At 36.6% G+C, this 22,849-nt stretch overlaps 1 long non-coding RNA gene across 1 annotated transcript in view; it reads left to right on the top strand.

Moving 5' to 3' along the window:
- Positions 1–1,204: 1,204 nt before the first annotated feature.
- The window catches only part of LOC140654567 (uncharacterized), a 68,322-nt gene continuing 46,677 nt past the window's right edge, over positions 1,205–22,849 (top strand). The window contains exons 1-2 of the long non-coding RNA XR_012043444.1: positions 1,205–1,227; positions 2,003–2,082. This is a non-coding gene — a long non-coding RNA (uncharacterized lncRNA). The remainder of the gene's footprint in view (positions 1,228–2,002; positions 2,083–22,849) is intronic.

Genomic DNA, 22,849 nt, shown 5'->3' with positions numbered 1-22,849 from the left:
ATTTTTTAGCCTGATATACCTGTGGGTATCAGTAAGGCTAGTTTGAAGCATATGTATACTAAATATATGCTGGGAGACATATCATTGCATGTCAGTGTCGCAGTTTATATTGAAATAAAGGCATGTTTACGGGAATCGAGAGACCTTGGCCCATTCCCATTCCTGTCACTGACTGCTGGGTGACCTTCGGCAAGTCACAGACTGTGGGCTTCCGCTTGACTTCTCTGAGCAATGGTGGTTCTGAGTACCTTTCATTCATGGATACTTGTACAAGGTCGTATTATTCTTTGAGAGCATTCTGGAAGTTACTTTTCTGTTCCACTTTGCCCTGATATTCATGCACTCCCTCTCTAGATTTAACAAGCCAAAACACCCATGTGAAGTGTCTAAATACATACAATTTCAGTGTCTCTCTAACACCTACAGGGCATAGTTGTGCAACAGATAACCGGAATCTAAATAAGCACAGGCAAAAATTTATCTGAAATGCAATGTGTATGTTAGATGTGAGAGGGAAGAGAGCAAGAAATTTTGAAAGACACAAATGCTCGTTAAGTGCTTACCTTTCTTTCATAGTCACTGTATTCTATTTCAAAGAGAATTTGTAAAAGTTCCCGTGACATACAAGGCCATGGTCTGGCCTTCCTGCCCTTTCTGTGCTACATTCTCTGCCAGTAGATGTTTTTTTCTGATATAGGTGTGCATGTCTGGTGTGGAAAGCTCCAATAAGGAATGAATATACGTAGCAACACCACAAGAAAAGGCAGAGGCTGCAACTTTCATTTTACTTTAGACTGCAGTAGAAGATTCTGAATTAAATTTTCAGGCAGCCTGACAGTTGGATTGAGTTTCATTTTACCAGATGGCCCTTCTGAATAAAAGCTTGTTCCTCTGTCTTTAGAAGGATGAATTGAGTTTCATCCTCTATAAATAACAGGTACATGAAATACTTAGGGTTTCAGAGAATTTATTTTTTTAAAAAGCTCAAGGTGGACAGCTGAGGAAAGGCTTAGAAAATGGTATGCCTCTCTTTGTAATCTTTCTACAGCTCTGATGTGTGGTGATGAATGTTCCTCCCAGCCCTCTTGCCTAAATGTCTGCCTCAGGAGCAGTACGCATCTTCCCAGGGTTAACACACTCCTGAGAGGGAATGTGGGTTTGTTCCGGGGGCTACTCAGTACAAACCCTGCTCAAGGAGAAGAGGGGCCTTCTACATTTAATAGAGAGGTAAGCAATGGTAGAATAGGATGCTCTTTCACATGAAGACTTTGGAGTTGGAAAGACTCAGCTTCGGCTTCTGCCTTTCAGTTTCTGTCACTAACAACTTCTTGTCTAACTTTAGCAATCACTTAATATGTGTAGCTCAGTTGCATGTCTCCAAAATGAAGCTAATGTACAGAGCCATTGAAAATGAATCTGTTCATGCAGAAGTGATGCTTACAACAAAACTAATAGATAAATACATAGATAAGTAGCTCTAATGAGAAAAATGGTTGTGAAGTTTAGACAGACATGTGAATCTTGTATTTTCTCCCACTGATGATATCAGCTTAGTAGGGCATAACCGCATAGCTAGCTAGCTAGCTAGCTATCATGAAGATCATTTAAAAGAATTATTATTCACATGTCTATTATATATTGCACCAATATGTCTTTGTTATTGCATAATAATTAAAAAAGGCTGTATGTACAAACTAAAATTCATTATTCTTGTATGAAACTCAACTATATAAACATATAAATGAAAGCCAAACATACATATATAGATACATACTTTCTAATATTAATTTGATACTCTCTATGTAGATATCAGTTACATCCTAGCCATATTACTGGTACTTAAATCAGTCACCGCAGTACTGTAGCCATGTATAGCATGTCACAACTGGCAACCATAAACCTCTAGTGAGAGTTTTTGTTCTGCATCATTTTGGGCTGTATTCTGTAACTGATCTATAACTGAATTCTTGCTGACATTCATGATTTCGGCTGATTTTTATAGTCTGTTGTGTTGGCAACTGAAGAAATACTGTGGAGCTTCTTTAAGCCAATGGTGCCTTCTACTGCATAATCTTACTCCAAGTAAGTCTGAGGACTTGGCTTTTTGATGTTTTACAACAGCGTATGACAAAGAACACCCATAACAGTCACATTTTGTTCTGTCAAATGTAACAAAGGTCTGTGATGTTTCTCTCTGATGTATTTCCTTTCAGTTGTAGACACACTTTGTGACATACGGTGTTTACCTGGGATCCTTCGACCTCCCTGTGCAGAAAGTAGAATCAGTTCAGACATTCTTCTAACACAGCTCATATTAAAGGACTCCTCCTGCTGTGAGCACTCAAAGTATCTGTCACTTGGACAAGATCTACTTATTTAGCTCATGGTGGCACTAAAATCAGAAAATGTTTTGTGTTGAAAAAAAATAGGAAAGTAATTCTTTAAAGTAATACATTAAATTGAGCTATAGCTTTAAAATGAAACAGCCTCCCCCCAAACAACCAAAAAAGAAACTTAAAAACTTTGCTCATTGCAATAAAATGTAATGATCTCTTAGATCTTGCAGTAAACTGATATTATTCTAACTTTTTTTAATCTGACACACTTTCACAAGAACCTATTCTCTCAGCATAGCCCCCTGACATAGAGCTAATTTAGAGAAGATTTGGGAGTATGATGCAACATCAGCTGCGTTTGCATAACTCATCCCTGTTTTCATTTGAAATCTCTCGTTAAGACTCATATTACTGTTTGGAAACTTACTGGGTTCTTTCCTTTTCAATGACTGGGCTGATTTGGTAGACTTCTAAGTATATTAAATATGCTGGGAATAAAAAAAGAAGCTTAAGAACATACTAGATATTCAATTATAGCGTTATTCATATCAAAATGAAGATTTCAGGCTAGGATACTAATTGAAAATTCCAGTTTTACATGTAAACAAATTATTTTTGTACACAAACAAATAAGAACTTACAGTGTCCACATTATTTTCTTGTTATGTAATTTGTTCCAAGAATTCAGTTTTCCTGAATCCTTTCTTAATTTTTTGGAACTAAAATCTGAGCAGTTCATTTAAATGTCTTTAAAGACCACTTAGAAAGTATTTGATTATCGTTTCAGTGTTCAAAAATGTGTGTGTTCTACAATATCAGAGAAAAGCCTGAAAAAAACTCGTTGGCAAAAAGAAAATTAATTTTTAGCCTAGCAAATGCTTTATTTTAAAAAGCTTATACACCTAGTATTCCCAGATTGTCTGCAACTAGTTTTGTAGTTGAATTTGCTCCCATACATTATTATATTAAATTTTATTCTAGTTAAAGCATAAACCATCCCCTTGTTCTCCATTAAAGCTATTGTACAGAAAAATGTGAAGTAAATTAAATCATCCTTTTATGCTTTCTCCTTAACTCTATTCAGTAAGTCATTTTAAAATCAATAAAAACCTGAAACTCAACAAACACTTTTCAAAATGGTATTTATATGCTTAAAATACATTTTCTTGCCGTTTACAGTAGTTGAAATGATTCAGTTACACTTAAAATATTTGTAAAAGGTCCCACAGAATTCCATATGAAGTATTATTCAGATCTGTCAACATTATATATTTGCTTCATAAAATACGACTAACCAAAACTGAAAACACGAGGATTACATTGCACTTGTTCTCTTTACGTATTAAAAAATTGTTAAATGCTCATGTATCAGAGAAAAAAAAAAACTGAACTACAGCATATGCAATTAAGAATTTCATTTAGCTATCAAAGTTGCTGACTGCTAAAGCTGAGGCAATAGAGTTCGTATTAATTGAAATTCAGCAATGTCTAGGGCAAATGTTAAGCTGAAATAGACAGCATTTTAAATCTGTTTTGCCATTCAGATGCATATAATCTGCTGAGTTCTGACAAACCTGGGCCTTGTAGACCTTACAGATTCAGCCCAGAGTTCGACCAGTCAGGTTAAATTTCCTGACCCACTTCTGCTACTCTGATTGTGACCATTGCTCAGAAAAAAAGAAAAAGAAAAAAAAAACCACACACACACAGACCTCCAAAAGGATCATCATGGAAGTTATATTTCTTTAGTGAAAATTCTTATTCAACCTGTTAATAAAGAAATTCATTATCAAAAAAACCCCCGGGTCTTCAAGGTTTGGTTTTATTATTTAAAAAAAGGTGGTTTTGAGAATGAAAACCACGTTCAGTAACAGTATTGAATGTTGTTTGCATTGAAATAGATTTGTTAGTTTTCTTCTTTTGCTTTGGCTTTTCTTTTCATATGAAGGAAGACATCGAGTGAGTATTCAGAGCAGAGAAGTTGTAGAAATCCATGTACAAAGGGAAAACATGTGTGAGGATGAACCCACATGTTGTGAGCGATCCACTGAAACAGATCTGTGTTGCCTCAGCAGCTTTCCCAAATGACTGTATTGGGGTACCGGCCTGAGGTTCTCTCCAAACGTCCCGTTGTTTCATCAGTGAAATTATACTGTGGTCCAGATACCTTACTTCATTAGGTTCTGCAGGATAGTTACCCAGCCCAAACAGGAACAAAAATCAACTTTATATTTGCCTGGGAATAAACAAGTTAATCTCATATGAGACTTCCTTATTTCTTCACCTGACTGTTTTTAAATACATGTAACGTACATATGCGATACCTTTGTTTTGAACATCTGTTGTGAGATTAAAATAAGATCTTCATTTCTGGTATGCTATTGATGTTCAAAAAATGTAGGATAGAAAGCATTATTAGCTATCTGCTGGTTGACAAGAGGGCAGGATTAGGTTTCTTTAAGGGAATTACACTTTTGATGACCCCGCTACATATAAAACATGTTAGCTAATGGGGGTGCAGAGGGGGCAGATTTAAGTGTTTGATCAGGAAATCCTGCATGAGCATATTGGATGGAAATTTGATTAGTAACCTTAGTGACAAGGGGATCAGATCCACTCTCGACATACAATCAGATCTGGCAGTACATGCTTTTTTGTCTCTTTGAAGGAAGGGAACATTTGTACAGAATCAAGACAGCGTATTGGATAATTTAAAAAGCTGTTACATATTGAAACCTGGAAAATCACCTTTTTCATTTTATTTTGGAAATATGCTTGCAGTTATCCTGGTGTGTTTTTTCTTTAAAAAAAAAAAAAGAGGAGAAAGAGTAGGGCTTTTAGCATTTACAAGGAATATTTTCTAAACAACACGCTTTTTCTAAAAGTAATTGTATTTTACCTCAGTGTTGTAAAGAATGTTGGAAAAAGAACAGAATGAGAAAAATAATACTTTTATCTATATTTATCTAATATTTGTGCAACAGTATCATTATGCTTTTATACTGGTTGCAAGCATTATATCTGTTGAGAAAGTTGATTTAGTTTTGAAAGCCAGTTTATTTTTTTAGATCATTAAAGCATGCTATCATGTTTTTAACTAATGAGTTAAAAATAAATATTTCTGTGTTTTGGTAGCAAAGCTCTTTTATTTGTGTTTGATTTTTGAAGGGAGCTCAAACTGACTGTAGAAATCAAAAGGCCTCCCTTTTCTTTGGTGAGAAGTGTAAATTGAGGATGATAATGTGCTGACGCTGATTCGCACTAGCCAAGCATCTGGACCCATCTGTTTGTTTTATAAAGAAAGAAGGAAAAATTAACTACCTCCTGCTCTCAAATACCTTGTATGTGAAAGGGACCTATTGCAGGTAGCTGCACAGCGACTTCTGGCGTAGAAGAAGGATCCCGGTCATATTTTGCTTACACTGCTGCCTGTACACATTGAGAATAAAGCAGTTCATTGAATCCATGTAGACTCCTTAGCTATGAAGAGCTGAGCATCCTCTGCTTCATGTGAAGTGGTAGCAAGGTCTGATACAGTATTGGCATGTGAGACAGGAAATTTTGCTGATAATGGACTGCTGTACAGAGTAGAAGACCCAGGTTCAAATGCTGGCTCTGCTACTGACCTTAAATAAGTCATTTCCTATCTCTTTGCTCCCTCTTCCACTGACCTACTCTTGTTTTGATTTCCAGTTATCGAGGGTGGGATGAGGGCTTGGAGCATCTACCACATGTCAGTACAGCATTTAGCATCAGTGGCCTTCAGGCTGTGGTTGAGTGTCAGGATGCTACTGTATTATAAATAAGATTTATTTAGCACAGGAAATCTTGGCACCTGGCAAGGTAGGCTGTTCCTGTGCTTTAAACTGCGTGTAGACTTTAGCTCTCACTTACTTGGGATTTTCAGGACAATAAGGACAATAGTATGGAAATTCAGGACATGAAATCATCCTTTGAGTTTGAAAAGGAAAAGCACGTCAAATTTTCCAGTGTGTTGTGGAAAAAAATACTCAGAGTAACCTTTTTATATAAAGTCCACTGCTAGAAGTAATTAAGTAATAACATCTGATGACACAGGGACTGTCATCTGTTTAAACTCAAAAAACTGGAAAGCTCAAGGAGCCTAGATATCAGATAACAGGAGTGCCTGCATTGTGGAGCTCCTTAGCAACTCCATTCTTGGGGTAGAAGAGAATTAACGATTGAAAATGCTAATTTTTAAAAAGCCATGCATTTAGGAAAAAATAGACAAATGGTATGGGAACAGTTCTCAGCAGCCTCAGACCTTTAACTAGCATTGCTCCTCTGATGTCAGTGGAACATCTTTTTCTTTATATGTACATAAACTACAGGAGAATCAGGCCCTGTGTGTATTATCTGAACCCAGATGTATATACAGTCTTGGGACACATTGAAGAATTTGCAATTTATTTTCTAAAAGTAGTTAAATGAGTATTAGCCTTTCCAGTGAGTTTGGTAACATTATTTTGCATTTCGTTTATACAATAGTCTCATGAGAACAGACAATACTTTCATTGTAATTAATTCATCTAATGGTTCAAAAGTAACACACCCAGCAGTTTAAGGCCTCCTGCCCTTAGGATACAGTAAATGTTTGAGGTTGGTTTTTTTCATTTTACTACTTGATGTCAAAATACTTAGAATCGTTTTCTCCTTATAGCTAATATTAATTTTTTCTCTTTTAAATACTATGGTCCTAATTGCAGAGAGTTATAAAGGAATGACAAAATATAGTGGAAAAAAAGATTCTGATCGGATTATAAAGGCTAACAACTAACCAGCAAAGTGGAACTTTTTTTTTAACACCATCCAATGATGTCACCAGTTTGAGGTTTCTCTGGGACTTTATTAAAATGTTTGTGACAGAGCCAATGTAAACCATCCTAAATCTAACACAGAGCTGAAAGGACTGATTTTAGGGAATGCAAAGATATGGATCATTGGGTCTGTCGAAGCGGCATCTTGAGCCAATTATTGGTGTCATCTTGAGCCAATTTAATCAATCCAAGGGGGACTCACAGGGGGTGGGGGTGCAGGGTTGCAAGTGTTGGTCAAACATTCTGGCAAAAATGCATTTGTTGTAACAGCAACCAATCTCTAGTGTGTTGACTTACTTCCTATGCATGTTGGTTTGTTCATACTGTAAATAACTGATCAATCATTTGAACTGCTTTTAGGTTTTTAATTGCTGAGTAAGCTTTTAGATTATGTGATTGTATGTACACATATGAAAGCTTAAATTTATTTAAGACACTTCTAAAGTGGAAGTAATTTAGCGTAAAAGAACCTGAAATACCATACAGTGTTACTTTCAAAATAGTAAAAGTATACAAATATATTTCTAGAGAGTAACATCTACTGACATTATCTGAGCCTAATCTTGTACCCGAGTAAGCTTGAGAGTTGTAATTTGTATAATATAAACTACTCCCACAGTGTAAAGGCTACTCAGTTGAGGAAAACTAACCTACAACACAATTTTTAGTAAAAGAGAATTTAAGTGAGAAGTGTAGCTCTTAAAGCTTAATAATGTAATTTTGTTTTATCTTGGTAGATCCATAGCAACAATTTTCAGTCAGAAAATATATGTGAAAAATCATTTAATTTAAATTCTACTCAAAGCCTCTTTTACAGAGTGTTGGTTTGCTTTTTCACTTTAGGATAACATAATATTAGTAGTATGATTAAGAGAGTTTTATATGAGTTAAAATCCCACAAACTCTCGCTCATGCAGTAACTTCTTAAAAAAAAAAAAAAAACAACAGGGAATCCTCTTCATCACTGGGATTTTTCACCTGGATGAACGTTTGCAAGTCAGGGTACTATACATATTCTCTTGTGGTAACTACATATGCAGTTGTAATTTATAATGCATTGGTGCTTGGATATTATTGAAATTTTAGGTCACAAATGTTTCCTAATAGTTCTGCAATTTGCATCTTGCATTATTTTAAAGGTAGAGACATGGTTAACCTCTATACAGTAAGAACTGAAAGAATAAAATATAACTATTTATATACCTATATGTATATATAGTTAACAGTAAGGACAAACAGTAGAAACAGCATACAAATCCATGCATTAAAAATGCATTAAATGGATGGATTAAAAATACATTTCTTACATGTGATAAATGTAGTATGTGTATTTTAAGTATGTCTCACAAAGATTATCTGTGAATATTCAAACTAAATTAGTGAGTAGGGGATATTTGTTTTGGATAAGATGTCTTGGAAAAGCAATTTACATGTTTTGGAACTGTTAACACTGCAGCAAGTTATGTCACACTGCAGCACAGAAACGACTGAATGCAATGAAATGGAATGTGAGATGAGCCGATAAAATAAAAGCTAAAATTTAAAGAAGTACACACTCAACTTTACTATTGCATCTTTGCTGTTAAAAAAATGGCTATTTGCTTTAACATATCCCAGCAGATGAGGAAAAGAACACTTAGGTAAGTGTCCAAAAACAACCTCTTCTACCTTACTGCATTCACTCAGTGGGCCTGTCCTTTCCCTTCAAGTTATATTTCTTTCTAACTGCTAAATGCACATTGTAAAAATAACAATGAATACATCGAAGGAGGTTTGTAGTGTGTTTACTTAGCTCCACGCCTATGCTATTTCTTTGTATGCCCACTGTTGTCAGTACATATTTCTCTCCAGAATAAAGAATGGAAATCTTCAGATGGGTAGACAGGCAAAAGGCCAGTTACTCCTCCGTGTGTTGAGGATATTTCAGAATAGGTAAGCATATCTCTGCAGCAGGATCTGTTTCTCACAGTAGTGCAAGGAAAAGGTGTGACAGCAGAGCAATAACGTTAAACAAAAGGTGAATCATAAATGCAATACTTAAATCATTTGAGACTGGATGTTTCAAATAAACATCTTCTGCAAAAGTGTTGGTTTGTTTGACAGTGAATTAGTTCTATATTTCACCAGCAGAAAAATGTTGATTTTAGATTTAAGATGCGAGGTATGTCAGCTTACAAGAATCACATATAAACTCCTACTCTTCAATGCATTCACAGCTCAAAAAATATTATTAGTGTTTAATTTGTCAGTAAAAAAACATTTTTGTTATATTTATAAATAGTATTATACTTTTTATCACTTCTATCCAGTATACCTTTTCATCTTAGACGTAGCAGCATATTTATGATGGTTCAACTTCAGCTATAATCTGCTGGCTCTAGGTCTGTAATTTATTATTTGCTCTAAAAGATGAGGTCCAGAGTTTAAACATCCCTAGCTGAAAGTTTATACCAGTCAGGACAGAAAATTATTCTCTATGCCTAGGTTGAAGTACATTACTTCTTTATTGAATTAATTATGATAAGGATCATAACTTTAAACTAGGGGTGAGGTGCTGGCTTTCTACTAGGATTGCTTGAAGCAATTTTCATCTGAACATTTTTGTAGAGTTATTGAGTCTGGCAGGTCTGAACTTTATGAGAGAGTAACTTTCTCCACAACTTAAAAGAGGTTGGACATTGATCCAGGCAAAGGTTTACCATATCCCATGTCTGTAGCCAGAAAAATTTGCACTGCATACTGAACAAATAACTACAGAACCAAATTAAACACATCTTATGAGCTTTTAAAATAAAAGCAATGCTGGCCCTTTCCCTGAGGGATCGATCAGGGAACTGAATTAATATGACGGCTTTACTTCTTTTTTGTTTGTTTGAAGTAGAAGTATAAAATGATTTTTGGTCAAGAAGGAATTAGTCTACTAAATATGTATACATGAGTCTATTGAACCATGGATATTCAGTGACAAATTTTATATCTCTATCAGATTGGAAAAAGTTGGGCTTCAAAAGCAGGTAAAGCTGTTAATCCTACAATGACTGTTCCCCCCCAGTTGGATTAAAAGGCCTATGAACAACGGAAGGAAATTACAGATCTTTGAAAAATTAAAAAAGCAGCTAAGAAAGAAGAAAAGCATTCAGTTTGAGAAAAGCAGGTTCCAATAGCTGTTCTGTTGTCTTGAGTCAAACACTCAGAGTTTGTGCAAGACCATAAACAAGAGGCCCTCTAGGAAAACTATGGTTTAAGTGACTTACCTAGAATTATATAATTCTATGGCTCAGATTGGATTAGGAATAATTTATTTGGGTGAGAGGTTACTATTTTTTCATCCACTTTGTGTTGCATTACCTATGTTACACCTACTTTCTTCAGAGTAAGAGAGGCAACAGGCTCTTATCTAACACCCTCAGTCATATAACTGCTAAAAAATGTAAATTGTAACTTAGTGTAACATTTTGAAATTTCGAGCTGTTTCTATTAAAAGAAGGCTGAAACTCAATTGAACTTTTTAATATATTATTTTATAATATAAAAGATTAATCTTTTAATCTTCATAATTTTCAATTATTTGTTTCCCCCTCTTTTATGCCACTGAGTCCAATAACAGGAATAATGTCCAAGATATTCTTTTCTTTCATTTTTATTTTGCTGCTTTTCCTAATTTCTGTCCTGAAAAGTTTAGAGTAGCAAATGGAGAGACAGTAATCTGTAACAAAGCCCCTCTACATTTTCAAAACTTTCTGGCTATGGAAGAGGGGGTGGGGTTCAGCCTTTATAGCATTACTTTCACATACAATTTTGTTTCAGTTCTGTAATTTGCTGGTTTGAAAAATAAAAATATCTTTTTTCTATTATAAGCAAACAACAAGAAATCTACACCCAATTTGACATTATAAATCATATAGGAATAATCTTAAGAGGTGGGGCACTGAAGTAGCAAATACGATTACCATTTTAACTTATAAACATTATTAAAAGCTTTGTCTTGCCATGAGAGCAGAGAGGAAGAAGGAGGATGTGCTGATGTACTACAAAGAGATAGCAGATGCCTGTTATTACTCAATGGATTGGTATTTATGGGTGTATAAGACCATCTATAAAATGTTCCTGCCTCACTGAAATGCTGAAATTAGTGGCAAAACTCCCCTTGTCTTCTATGGGCTTACTGAATCTTATGTTACATTATAAATGTAAGTCCATTTTACTTGTAATATTGATCTTTCACCTTGTCAAGTCAGTAAATATTTTAGCTCTACCCCATTTCCCATTATTCACTTCATGTTCGACACTGTGGTAGCGCAAATGCAAAATCTGCATTCCACAGGGCAGTGTATCCTGTAAGCTACACTGGCATACAGCAGATGATCTCCTGTCCGGTAACAAAGGAACTAAGAATATTAAGTGCCTGCTGAGCACATTAGAGAATAAAAGAAAGAGGAAAAGAACATTAATGCCATCCCTTTTGGGGGGCTCTTTCTGCCAATCCTTTAAATCCTTAAATCTAATGGTGCTCAGCTGGAATAGAAAAGACAGCTGCAATACCAAGCAAGGAACTGATGACAAAAAAGAGAAATTTTACCTTTGTGATATGGTCCCTTCTTAAACTGTGCATGCAGGCTTGGTCATGCCATCTCAAAAATGTACAGTAGATCCAGAAAAGATGTGGAATAGTGCAACGACAATCAAAGGCATAAAACATGTTCCCTCAAGAGAGCTAAACAGAGTGGGATTCTGTCTTGAAAGACATAATTGGCGGGCAGACATTAAATGTGACAGAGGTCCATATAAAATTTATAATAATATTAAGTAACTACTATGAAGAAGGAGAGTTAGAAATGTTTATTCACTATTTTTCCCAAAATAAAATGTATATGCTGTCCAGTGAATTTGTCAAGCAATAGATTTAAAACAAAAGAAACATTACTTTCTTCATGAAGTTAATAACTATACAATGAAATTTGTAGCCATCAGATGTTTGGGGGTAAAACAGTGTCTCAAAAAGAAACTACACAAGTTTGAGGAGGGTAGTCATCAGTGACATCTAAACAAAGTGCAAACTTCATCTCTGGAAGCCCTTCATCCATTGATTTCTAGATGATGTGAGGTTACACCAGAGAACAGACTGGTCTCAACTTCTGGCTTTTTCAAGACCATACTATTGGCAGCTGTGGAAGACAGTAGGCTAGGCAGCCTTGTCATGGATGTTCATAGCTACTACCACTATTGGAGTGGCCATTGCCATTATCTTTCCTCTTATCCCAACTATACCTTGTGGCGTCTGTTGTGTTTGGTCTTGAATATATTTTCAAGAAGTCTACTTTATTCTGCATCTTGTTCCTCTTGACTGCACACCCTGCCTGGATTTGGTGCACGGAAAACCCAGCCCTCGGTCCAGTACCACATTCTATGCCAAATATAAGTGCTAATAATAATGCAAGATAGAATTCAGAATACTTACAGTCCACTAAGAGCGTTCATTTAGTGTTTGAGATGCCCTGAGCAATTCTTCAGACAAGTGCTCATTTGGAACATCAGCGCTACCAGGCTGTAAGTCCTGTTGAACTGTTTTTTTCATGTCCTCATGCTCTGTTCTCTCAACCTTTTGAGTTTGCTTCTTGCCTGAAGCCACTAGGCAAAAGGCCAGGGGCACCATGCTTGGTGCCCCTTTTAATCTTCTCTTTTCTGGCATCTGTGTAAGCTGTTCCTCCATTGTAGCTGGTCTTCAGGACTAATAGATTTATGTGAGCAAATTCTTAGGTTAACATCTCCATTTGTAGCCATTTTCTAGCCATAGGGAAGTAGAACAGCATTTACAAAAGATGGTGAAGTATCTGAGAATCCCAAATCACATGGACTATTTCTATGTTTTCCCTATTATCTGTGGGTTGGCAGTCCTTAGTGATTTTGGCATCTTTTTCATACATGGTGCCGTTTTGGCTGTCACTTTTCTTCCTGAACAAAGCATGAGCTGGTGACAGGCAATATCACACTGTTGTTATTTATAATTCGATAGGACCATATCCAGGTCATCATCTGATCTTCATAGTGCTCTATTTAGGCAGTTAGTTATTTTGGCAACATTTTCCACCAGCCCTACACAAAGGGATGACTGGTCTCGCACTTCTATTGCCCTCCGTCCCCATGGGTTAAAGCATAACTATATTTTAGGCCTTTTAAATTTACAATATATTTTCAAGTGTCTCATTTCTGGTACTGAACATAACCAAAGTTACATGAAAAGGGTATGATGTCTCCCAAAGAGAAGACTGAATGTACACAAATTTATGTATTGGATGTTACTTATTTATCCTTATTTATATTATACCTAAAATAAATATCTTATTTTTAATCCTTTTATTTATATTTATTTATACTTGCACTGTTTCTTTTCTGGTGAAACATAGCTGTAATCTTTAATATCCAGTTAGATGGAAGTAATGTTTTGTGTGCTTCTAGGTTGATGTCTCAGTCATTGACAATGTTGTCCGTTACTCCAAAAAAGCAGTTTTGCTTTTCTCCTTTCTACCTAAGTAGCACACCCTCTACTGCTGCTGAGAAGCATTTCCAAAGTGATGTAATCCACTGAATTTCTTCTACCTTTTTTCCCACTGCCCAGGTATCGCCTTAGTTTGAGATGGTTGCTGCAATGTTGTTTACACATTTGGGTTAGTTTCGGTGAACTCTGTCTGTATTCTGCCTTTTTTCTTACAGTATTTTGAATTCTGTTTAGGAGATACTGTATCAGAGTTGGCTGCTTCCATAATCTCCATTCTTGGACAGCGTGAATTTCTTTATTTGGCAAATATTCATTTCTGGGGTTTCTTATATCTCTTTCCAAGAGTTTTGTCCTGATTTTCAATAATTATCAGATCTTTTGTCAAGGACTCATCCCTTCCCCATAATTGTCTTCTTAGTTTATGATTAGCAAAGTCTTTTATCACCACCTTTTTCTATTTTGCTTAACATATTTTTCTTTGTTTTTCTTTATATACTTCAGCTCAGGTCTTCTCATGCTTCTTTAATGCAATTAGTTAATAGCTAGCTTGCTCCTCTTGATTAACACAAGCACCTTAAAGCACTTGCTATCAGAAATACAGATCAGTTCTGACTGTTCTCTCTGTGGCTGTAGCCCAGGGTTTGCAGATTCTGAGCACATCTGTGAGAACATTTGCAGGCTGATTGCTGCCTGTCCATGCTGGTCAGGAGCTGTGTCATTGTGGTAGCATGAAGCCGGACCTGAAGTAGCAAGTCCTGTTGAAACTGAACCATACTTTCAGTCCATGCTTCTGAGTCTTCCAAAACCGATTTTTTGTTTTATGAGACTGATTTTAAAAACAGTTGTGTCCCTTGATCATTTGTCAAGATTTGTTTTCTGTAAACTATTTCAATGTGTAAAGTGACTTTTTTGAGAATCTGAGGAAGCAACTCAGTTGATAAAAACATTGTGTTCAGTAATAACAGTGATAATGATGGCTCCTGTGAGATGTAGCTAAGGTAGCAAATATTTCCCATAAAAGGGGAGTCTAAATCTTCTATTTTGCCATGCTCAGATAGTGGTACATCTGGCCAGATGGAGAAAGCTCAGAACTCTGCATGCCACTGAACAGTTCTGAACATCTGGCCTCCGTGTTTTGATGACAAAAATGGAGTTGAATTCTCTCAAAGGTCCAGGCCTTAGTTACCAATTCTGAGCATTACTGAAAACCCGGTTCCTTTAATTCCACTTGATAAAGACAACCAGAGGTTTCCCCAACACCAAATTTTCCTCAAGTCATTTTGCTGAGGGTTTCCCCTGCCTTTATGCCAGAGCAATTTGTCCAGTGCATATGCACATGCTGAAGGGAGAGGAGATTAAACCAAGGCACTGCCTCTTGCACTCCACTAACGCTTCTGCTTCTTCAGGCCTCTGAAAAGGAGGAGAAAAATTTATCTTCCACAAATATTTCTTTAAGGTAATAAATGTAAGATGATAACTAGAGAAGTAAACAGGAGGGAGCTGGTTTCTGTTGTTTTTTTCCTCTATAGTAAGGAAGTGATTAATCATAAATGAGAATTTCAATTTCTGTTGTTTTATCACAAATCCTTTCTATTGCACCAAAACATGAGTTTTCTTCTAAGGCAGTTGCAATGCTTTTCTCCCAGACAGATAATGAGTTCAGTCCTGATGTGCAAGACACTTCAAAACCCCTGAATTTTACAAGTATTGTTACTGCATCCTGTTTTCACATGAAATAGACAAAAAGCTGTTTGAAAAGTCTCTTAGCACTTTACATGGAGTGTTTTGGCAGAAGTGCTGCATATGCATTTGGCTTTGACAATCAATCTGTTTTTATGCAGGCATTTAGCCTTTATCTTTTAATTTTGAAGTACTTTATCTTTTAATTCTGATGGTCCATAGTTAACTTTGCCAATAGGGGTTTTCTCCTAGCACCACCATATATTTTGTACAGAGTGCAGAAAGCCAAGTTCTTCTCTTAACACATTTGTTCAGGCTTTATAATATACTAATATTACGTTATTGATGTTTTTAAGACTGTTTTTCATGTTTGGAAGCTATCACTGCATTTGATTTTAATTGTGCTCTGCTTTTTGCACTTTACTATAGATTAATGCAGTGTTTAAAAGAGATGGCAACCTACTTTAATGACATTCTTAAGTCTCAGGCCAGATTAATTATAGCATAGTAACATTTTTGCCTTAGTAACAGCTGAAGTGGGTTGTGTCAACAAGATGGAATTTGACTCACTTAAGCTGCAGCACCCCTTTTTAGGACTGCATGTAAATGATTACGGTTACAGAGAACATGTGGACAGTGAGTGTATATTACTGTGAACTCGGCAGTGGATGAAAAACATCTGCCTTATTAAGCATCCCTTTAGAGACAACCATCCAAGATATGCCTTTTGAAATCAGCATTCTTGATTTTTTTGTATCAGCCAAGGTAAGCATAACCTTAAACTTCCCAAGAAACCATTTCTAGGTGTGATGCTGACAGGGATTGTGAACCTTAAAGACTGGGTACATTATCTGTTTATAGCACATGCATACAGTCAGTTCTCTAAATTCTTGATCTACCATGAAAACATCAGAGTGCTCTGGGCAGCCATGTGTTTACGTAACTGCTGGAAGCATGTGTTTTCGAACTAACTAGACCTTTGAGAAGGCTCTCAGACTATGTGTGATGGTGTGCACTGGGCCTACCATGAGTAATGTGTAGAATTTGCCCCTAACCGTATGCAAGCTATGGGCTCAAAAGCACCTAAGACTTCATAGGAAGCTTTCTGTAATGAAGCACCTCTCCATGAGAACTGAATAAGGAGAAAGCTAACCCGGATGGTTACAGTCGAAGAACTAGTCTGAAGTCAGGGATTGCCACCTTTTCTCAAAGATGCACATATTTTGTGGAAAGGTGGCTTCATGTTTGTCATGTATATGCTGTGACTCATGTTTGGGTTTTTAACGTGCTTCTTGGCTTGCTTACCCAGTCTTCAAATGCCAGTGCAGGTGAGCAAACACACTCTGTACTATGGGCTGAACATGAGCCCTGTACCTGCATTTTTGTGGCATTTGGTTGGAACCAATAATTTCTGCCTCTCAGCAGGACTGAGGAACCTGAGGTTCAACAAACACTATCTGTGACAACCTGGTTTCTAGTCAGTGCAGAGCACAGTCAGGAATGGCCTTGCATCTGCTTGCAAAAAATGATGGAGACGTATTCCACCTTTTACAGCATCTCTCAGTATCGTATCTCGGGTATTCACTCCCAAGAAAGAAAGTAGTATTTATTTAGCCAAATCACCAGTGATCAATCTTTAGCATATATATAAAGGGGGGTTCAGAAGTATTTGGAAGCTAATGGGAGAAACTGAAACACTTCTAAGAATTTCTTTGGGTGTATGTCTCTACCTAGAAACCTGAAACTTGAAAGCATCTTCAAGCATTAAAGCACTGTTACACCTGTTATCTTAATTGACTTTCTAAAACACTCCAGAATGTGTTAACTTCAATTCCTGGTGCTCCAGCATTGAACTGAAAGACAGTCTCCCCTTCTTGGTTCTTTGCACCACTTTTGGTATTAATAACTTTGTAGCTCTAAACCTTACACAGTCTAGTCAATCCAAATGCCAATAGATCTGAGCCTCTGAATAGTATTTTTTTTAGGTATTCTGTCATGGGTAAAAATAAGATTAAATATCAGTGACACTAAAGTCCAATTGAAATCAGCTTTCACAATCAATAATAGGTTTCACCGAAAATGGCAAAGCCTGGTGAGAAAATACTTGTAATTTACCAACAATGTAAATCCCTGGCACCCTATCACTGTTAACAGAAGATCCTGTTCGAGGACATTGCAAAATGATCCTGCTTGTTTACATTTCTTATTAAAAACAACTGATAGAATGAATTTGAAATTTATCTTGCATGTTAAGGACAGGCCTCAACAATGTCAGCATGTTCTCACATTTAAATTCTTGTGAAAAAATAGATAGAAAAATAATATGAACTTCTAATACAGAAAGTTTTTTAGCTTCCATATTCAGACCAAATTCTCCTTGATACCAACTGTGAGACTGGAGCGTATAGTTGGTGGCAGTTATTCATACACAATTTACTTAATGTCAGTAAGATTTGTGCACATGGAAAAAGGCCATAGTCCATCAGAACTCTTAAGAGCATGTTTAATTTAGCACTGAACTGACTGCTCAATGCTAAACACATGCTTAGATGCTCTGCTGTGGTGAATTACTGAGCAGAAACCTGCTCTGCTATAGAACTCGGTAAATAATGAACTCTTGCTCCAGATTAATATAGAGATTTTTCTCTTAAAGCCAAAGTCTATCCAGTGCTGGCCCGGCTTTCACACTGTGCTTTGCAGATAGATACTTCTACTGTGACATTTCTGATGGCAAAGCATAACATTGCTGAGAATGCTAAAATATCTTCTACTGCTTTGAAGCAGAGATTTGTAGTATTTTCATGGTGGATATTATCAAGAAACAGAAGCTGAAGTGGAAGGTCCAGACTGAGGCTGTCCTACGAGAACAGCTGATCTTATGAAATATTTTTACTAATACGGTTCTGAGTCTCATGAGAATTGCACATAGTTAAGTTCTAAGCTAATAAGGAAGGGATTATTCTTAAGATACGAGTAAAATCTATTCAGGGCTAGATACTTCTAGAAGCCTGAAGAGAAGCTGTGTTTGTTGCTTGTCATACCAATTGCAGGGAATGTGTCTGAACCAGCTTTCTTTAAATCCAGGTTTTCAGCGGAAGTTAACAGTGAACAATGGTGTCTGAATAGTTTCTGTGCCACACACTAAAGGCCAACCTCTCTGATGGTACAAACTGGCAAAGCTTTACTCAAGTCTCTCTAGTTCTAATTTAAAATTTGCTTCAGCAAGACTGTTAGAACTGGTCTTTTTTTGCCAGAGTTGATCCCAAGGAACGAGCTCACGAATCAGAGAAAAATAACATTTCTGTTTAAGGTCTCTGTTTCTTTTAAATAGAAAAGGCTCTTTGGGGAGATACAGAAATAAAGGCAGAATAAAAGGCTCTCAGGTTCAAAATCCAAAATCTTGCTCTCAGCCACAGAGAAGGAAAGCTGTCCCCGTGTTTGTATTTTCAGTATCAGTGCGTGAAATATTTCAGTGGCTATTTGAAGCATAGCCAGTATAACTTTGCTAGATACCTGAGAATAAAACAGGCCTGGGTTTTCTGCAGGAGTGCTACAAGTGAGTGACAGGAACACGTGGCTGTAACCCTAAACAGTATTGTGAAGGCCTTTATCCAGAAGCCAAGTTTACAGATTTTGCAAAGACATTAAACAAACACTGTAACTTTTAACATAAGCACAATTAACTAACATAAATATTTATGCAATTTTCTTTTCATTTCACTCAATGCCTATACTGCACATGAATCAGAGTTTACCTTTAAACAGTTAGCTTTAGGGATACTACTATCATTCTCATCAATAATTAAACCTTTCTGGAGCAAATAACTTCCTTGCTTAGCACAAAGACATCTCCTGAACTTAGTACCTGCTCCAAAGGATTTCAGGATTTGTTCAACTTCTTAGACTGATGAGCTGTTAGGTACAGACAGCTCCTTTCAAGGTTCAGATAGACAGGAATTTTTTTTTCTCGCCATGCTGAATCTCCAAATATTCCAACAGGGCAATAGAAATCTTGCAGTGTGAAAGTATGCAAGGACTGAGTAATGGATATAGGAATTTCTCTCTTAAACCAGCATACAGCATTACTATAATAGCATTAATGTAGCATTACTATAATCCCTATTGTATTAGTAAGAGGTCTTGCTGTGAGAAACAGTTGAGTTGTACAGTCAGCTAGAGGCACTGTACAGATGCAGAGCCCTTGGAGAGTGTACACACTGTCTAAACACAATAGGTGACCAAAGTAACTACCACTGTCCCAACAATATGGAGTCATAGTCAGCCCCGCTGAATTCAGTGAAGGCTTTCAAGTTGCATATCACTCCTACGTGTGACTTACTAAGGTTGCAGAGCTGGAACTGAGCCTTGTAAAGTGAAGTTTTATCTGGGGAAGATAAGCATCTCCTCCAGAAGATATTCCTTACTTGATAAGCCTTTTTTGAATTTAGTCCAACAAAAATCAAAATGTTTAATGGATGTAGAAACTAAGGCACAGACTTTATACAAGTCAATCAGTCCCATAAAAAAACACCAGTTAATAACCACAGTGGCTTGTGTATATACCAGCATGATGAGGAGATATCTAAAATTCAAGTATATCTGGAACTCCCCTCCTTATCCTACACCTATCAGAAATGTCATTTCTTTGCTTTTCCCGTTTTCCTTACCCTGACAGGCAAAGTGGATATTTCATTTAATGCTATTATGAAAAGAGTTCTCTTTTTCTTCTTACATACTGCATGGTTATTGAGTGTCTCTTGGATACTCTAGTGTATTAAGGCTTTGCCTTCATCAGAAAAAGCATCACTGCTGAGGAATGACAGCAAAAGAATGGAAGTCACTGGCAAAGTATAAAAGACAAACAACCATCCTATCCAACATGCCCTTACATGGATCCAATAGCCAATTGTCCTTAAATAGTACTATACATGGAGAATTTCAAATGTTTTCCAGTCCATAGCTAAGTAGCCCTGAAACTGATTCCACAGAGAAGGTAGGATCTCTCCACAGCAGGTAAATGCAATGATAGTCATTTCATAGGAGAATTAGACCAGATAACTTCAGGTTGTCTGGACTCAGATCACTCCAGAATTGAGGGACAAAGCTGACAAGGAGCTGACATTCAGCTTTTGCAGCTGTTCATAAGCTCTCTATCTTCAGTTGCATTCTCCATCACCTGTTATCAAGGAATTGAACATCCTTACTAAACCCAAAAAAGCAGAGTTAGAAGAACGTTTTTTTGGTCATTCTAGCATTCAAGAGTTAGGAGATGTCAGGATTAAGCTTGCCTCTATGACTTTCAATCATCCCACTCTCTATATACATTCTTACACTGTTTTAAGTTACCTGATTTCATACTATTTTTCCCATAGGACCCTGACATTGTTCAGGGGAAAGCCTGGAACTGTGTGGGATGACTCAGGCTGATGAATCAGAACCAATGTTGTCTCTTTGTTGCATCAGCTGGAGGACTTATAGTGAATGAGGCAGAGGTAAAAGATATCAGATCACAGGAAATCTAGAACTGTTACTATATTTCATCATATTAACACCCACAAGGGTCATCAGCAGACTACAAAATAAATTCAACTGAGCCAAAAATTGCTTTTTATGGAGATTAATATTTAAAGATTCCCCAGGTCATTTTTGTGATTGCATAAACAACAGTAAAACTGTTTTCAAACTATAGAAAATTAGAAAATGTTCTAAGCCCTGGAAGCTTAAAACTGCTTGTATGACTCAACCTTATTCACACATGCACACAAAAAGAGTCTTTTTGGCCCTAAATGAAGCATATGTCTTTTCAGGCTGATTAGTGGATTTGGGGGTGTTTCTTGGAAGATTGTGTGCTGGATATTAATAGGCTTAGGCTAAGAAACTCTTTCATCTTAGATATGCATATGGCCTAAATTGTAATGATAGTTGAGGCTTTGTTGTACACATCCTTGCAATCCTAAAGAAATGAATATCAACCCCATTTAACAAAAAGCATCAAGAGTCTAAATGACTCTTCCAAGTTCACCTTGGAAGTCAATGTCAGACCAGGATGTGGAACCCAAGTCTTCCAATTCATTGGCTGATGCCCCAAACAAGGAAATACTCATCTTCATTAATTACTAATGTAATTACAAAATTCCTAAGACATACTGTGGTTTCCTTACATAGGTTATATTCTAAATGATTTAATAATACCTTGTCCCCTCTATCAACAATTAGTAAAGAATTATTAGAGGATCTCAATAAAGGTGGCAGGATGTTAACCTGGTACTGTCATTATAACATTCATATTCATATAATGAAGCTGACAACATTCAGACAACTTGACACATCAGGTTGCTGGAATTGCATGTCCTTTTACAGGGTGTCTAGTAGGAGTAGCCTTGCTAAAGAAAAAAGACTTCTGTACATGCTGCTCCAAAGAATGTGGAGAAATAGAGTTCTGCTGTTGTCTAAGGGCTCGGAAAAAGCCAGGAATCAGAAACTCTTGAGCAGTTACACTGACTCTATAATAACACGTTATGAGAACTTGTTTTGTGTAAATCATGTTTCCTGTGCTGTTGTTTCTCCACTCTTCTAAGTTGGATGGCTTGCTTATTAGTGTAATAATATATTAAGTGGTCTCTTCCCCAATGTGCTGAAGAGAGGAAAGAGTAGATGTAGTGCTGAGAATCCACACAGGCTGTTTACTCAGAACATCAGGGGGACCAAACTTCACTAAGAGGAGGAGTTTTCTGTCCTCATTCATGTCTAAACTGCTGGAGGTGTAGGTAAAAAGGGGTTATTTAACTCAAAGAAGCAGGAAGTTGGCAATGCCACAAGACCCATTTTTCTAGGCCTCTCATTATAGAAAACCTGTGAAAAGTGTCCCCACTTTTTTTAACTTGTGCTGACTGCTTGTGCCACCTCCCATGTGAAATACAAGATCAACTGTATTGAGTGAGAGCAAAAGTCCAGTTAGCCCACTTCTCTGCCTTAAATACTACAGAAATCTTGAGGCAAAGGATGAGAACACAGCAAGCATATATTTATCTTTTGTATCTTCTGCAAGATACTTTTTGAGCCAAAGGCATAGGATATCAAGGGGAATGCAGCTGATTCAACCTTTTCCCCCTGATCTGAGCACATTTTGATTAAGCTGGTGTATATGTCCCTGGTTCACCAATGGAATTAATCACTTGTGCATAAAATAGTGAGAGTTTATATAAATAATAAAAAAGTCCAATCTCATTCCTCAACTTCATTACATTGGCAGTAGTACTGTACAGCATTTAAAATTCACGTACATTATTTACAGTGATAATCTCCAGGAGTTACGTTATGGTTCTGTGAATCTACTCATGTGGTATCTTGTGTCTTGTCAAAATTATCAAAATAAATTAAACACAGAAGCCTTATGATACACTCAAATGAAGTCAATAATCTTATCTAGTCCCATAATTCTTAATACAGATGCAAGGACTGAGTAGGAAAAGGATTGTCAATGTGGAAGCTGTTTTGGA

The sequence above is a fragment of the Ciconia boyciana genome, chromosome 7, assembly GCF_034638445.1.
Source record: "Ciconia boyciana chromosome 7, ASM3463844v1, whole genome shotgun sequence".
NCBI lineage: Eukaryota > Metazoa > Chordata > Aves > Ciconiiformes > Ciconiidae > Ciconia > Ciconia boyciana.
The sequence above is the reverse complement of the archived record's forward strand: the minus strand, read 5'-3'. Positions and strand labels throughout refer to the sequence as shown.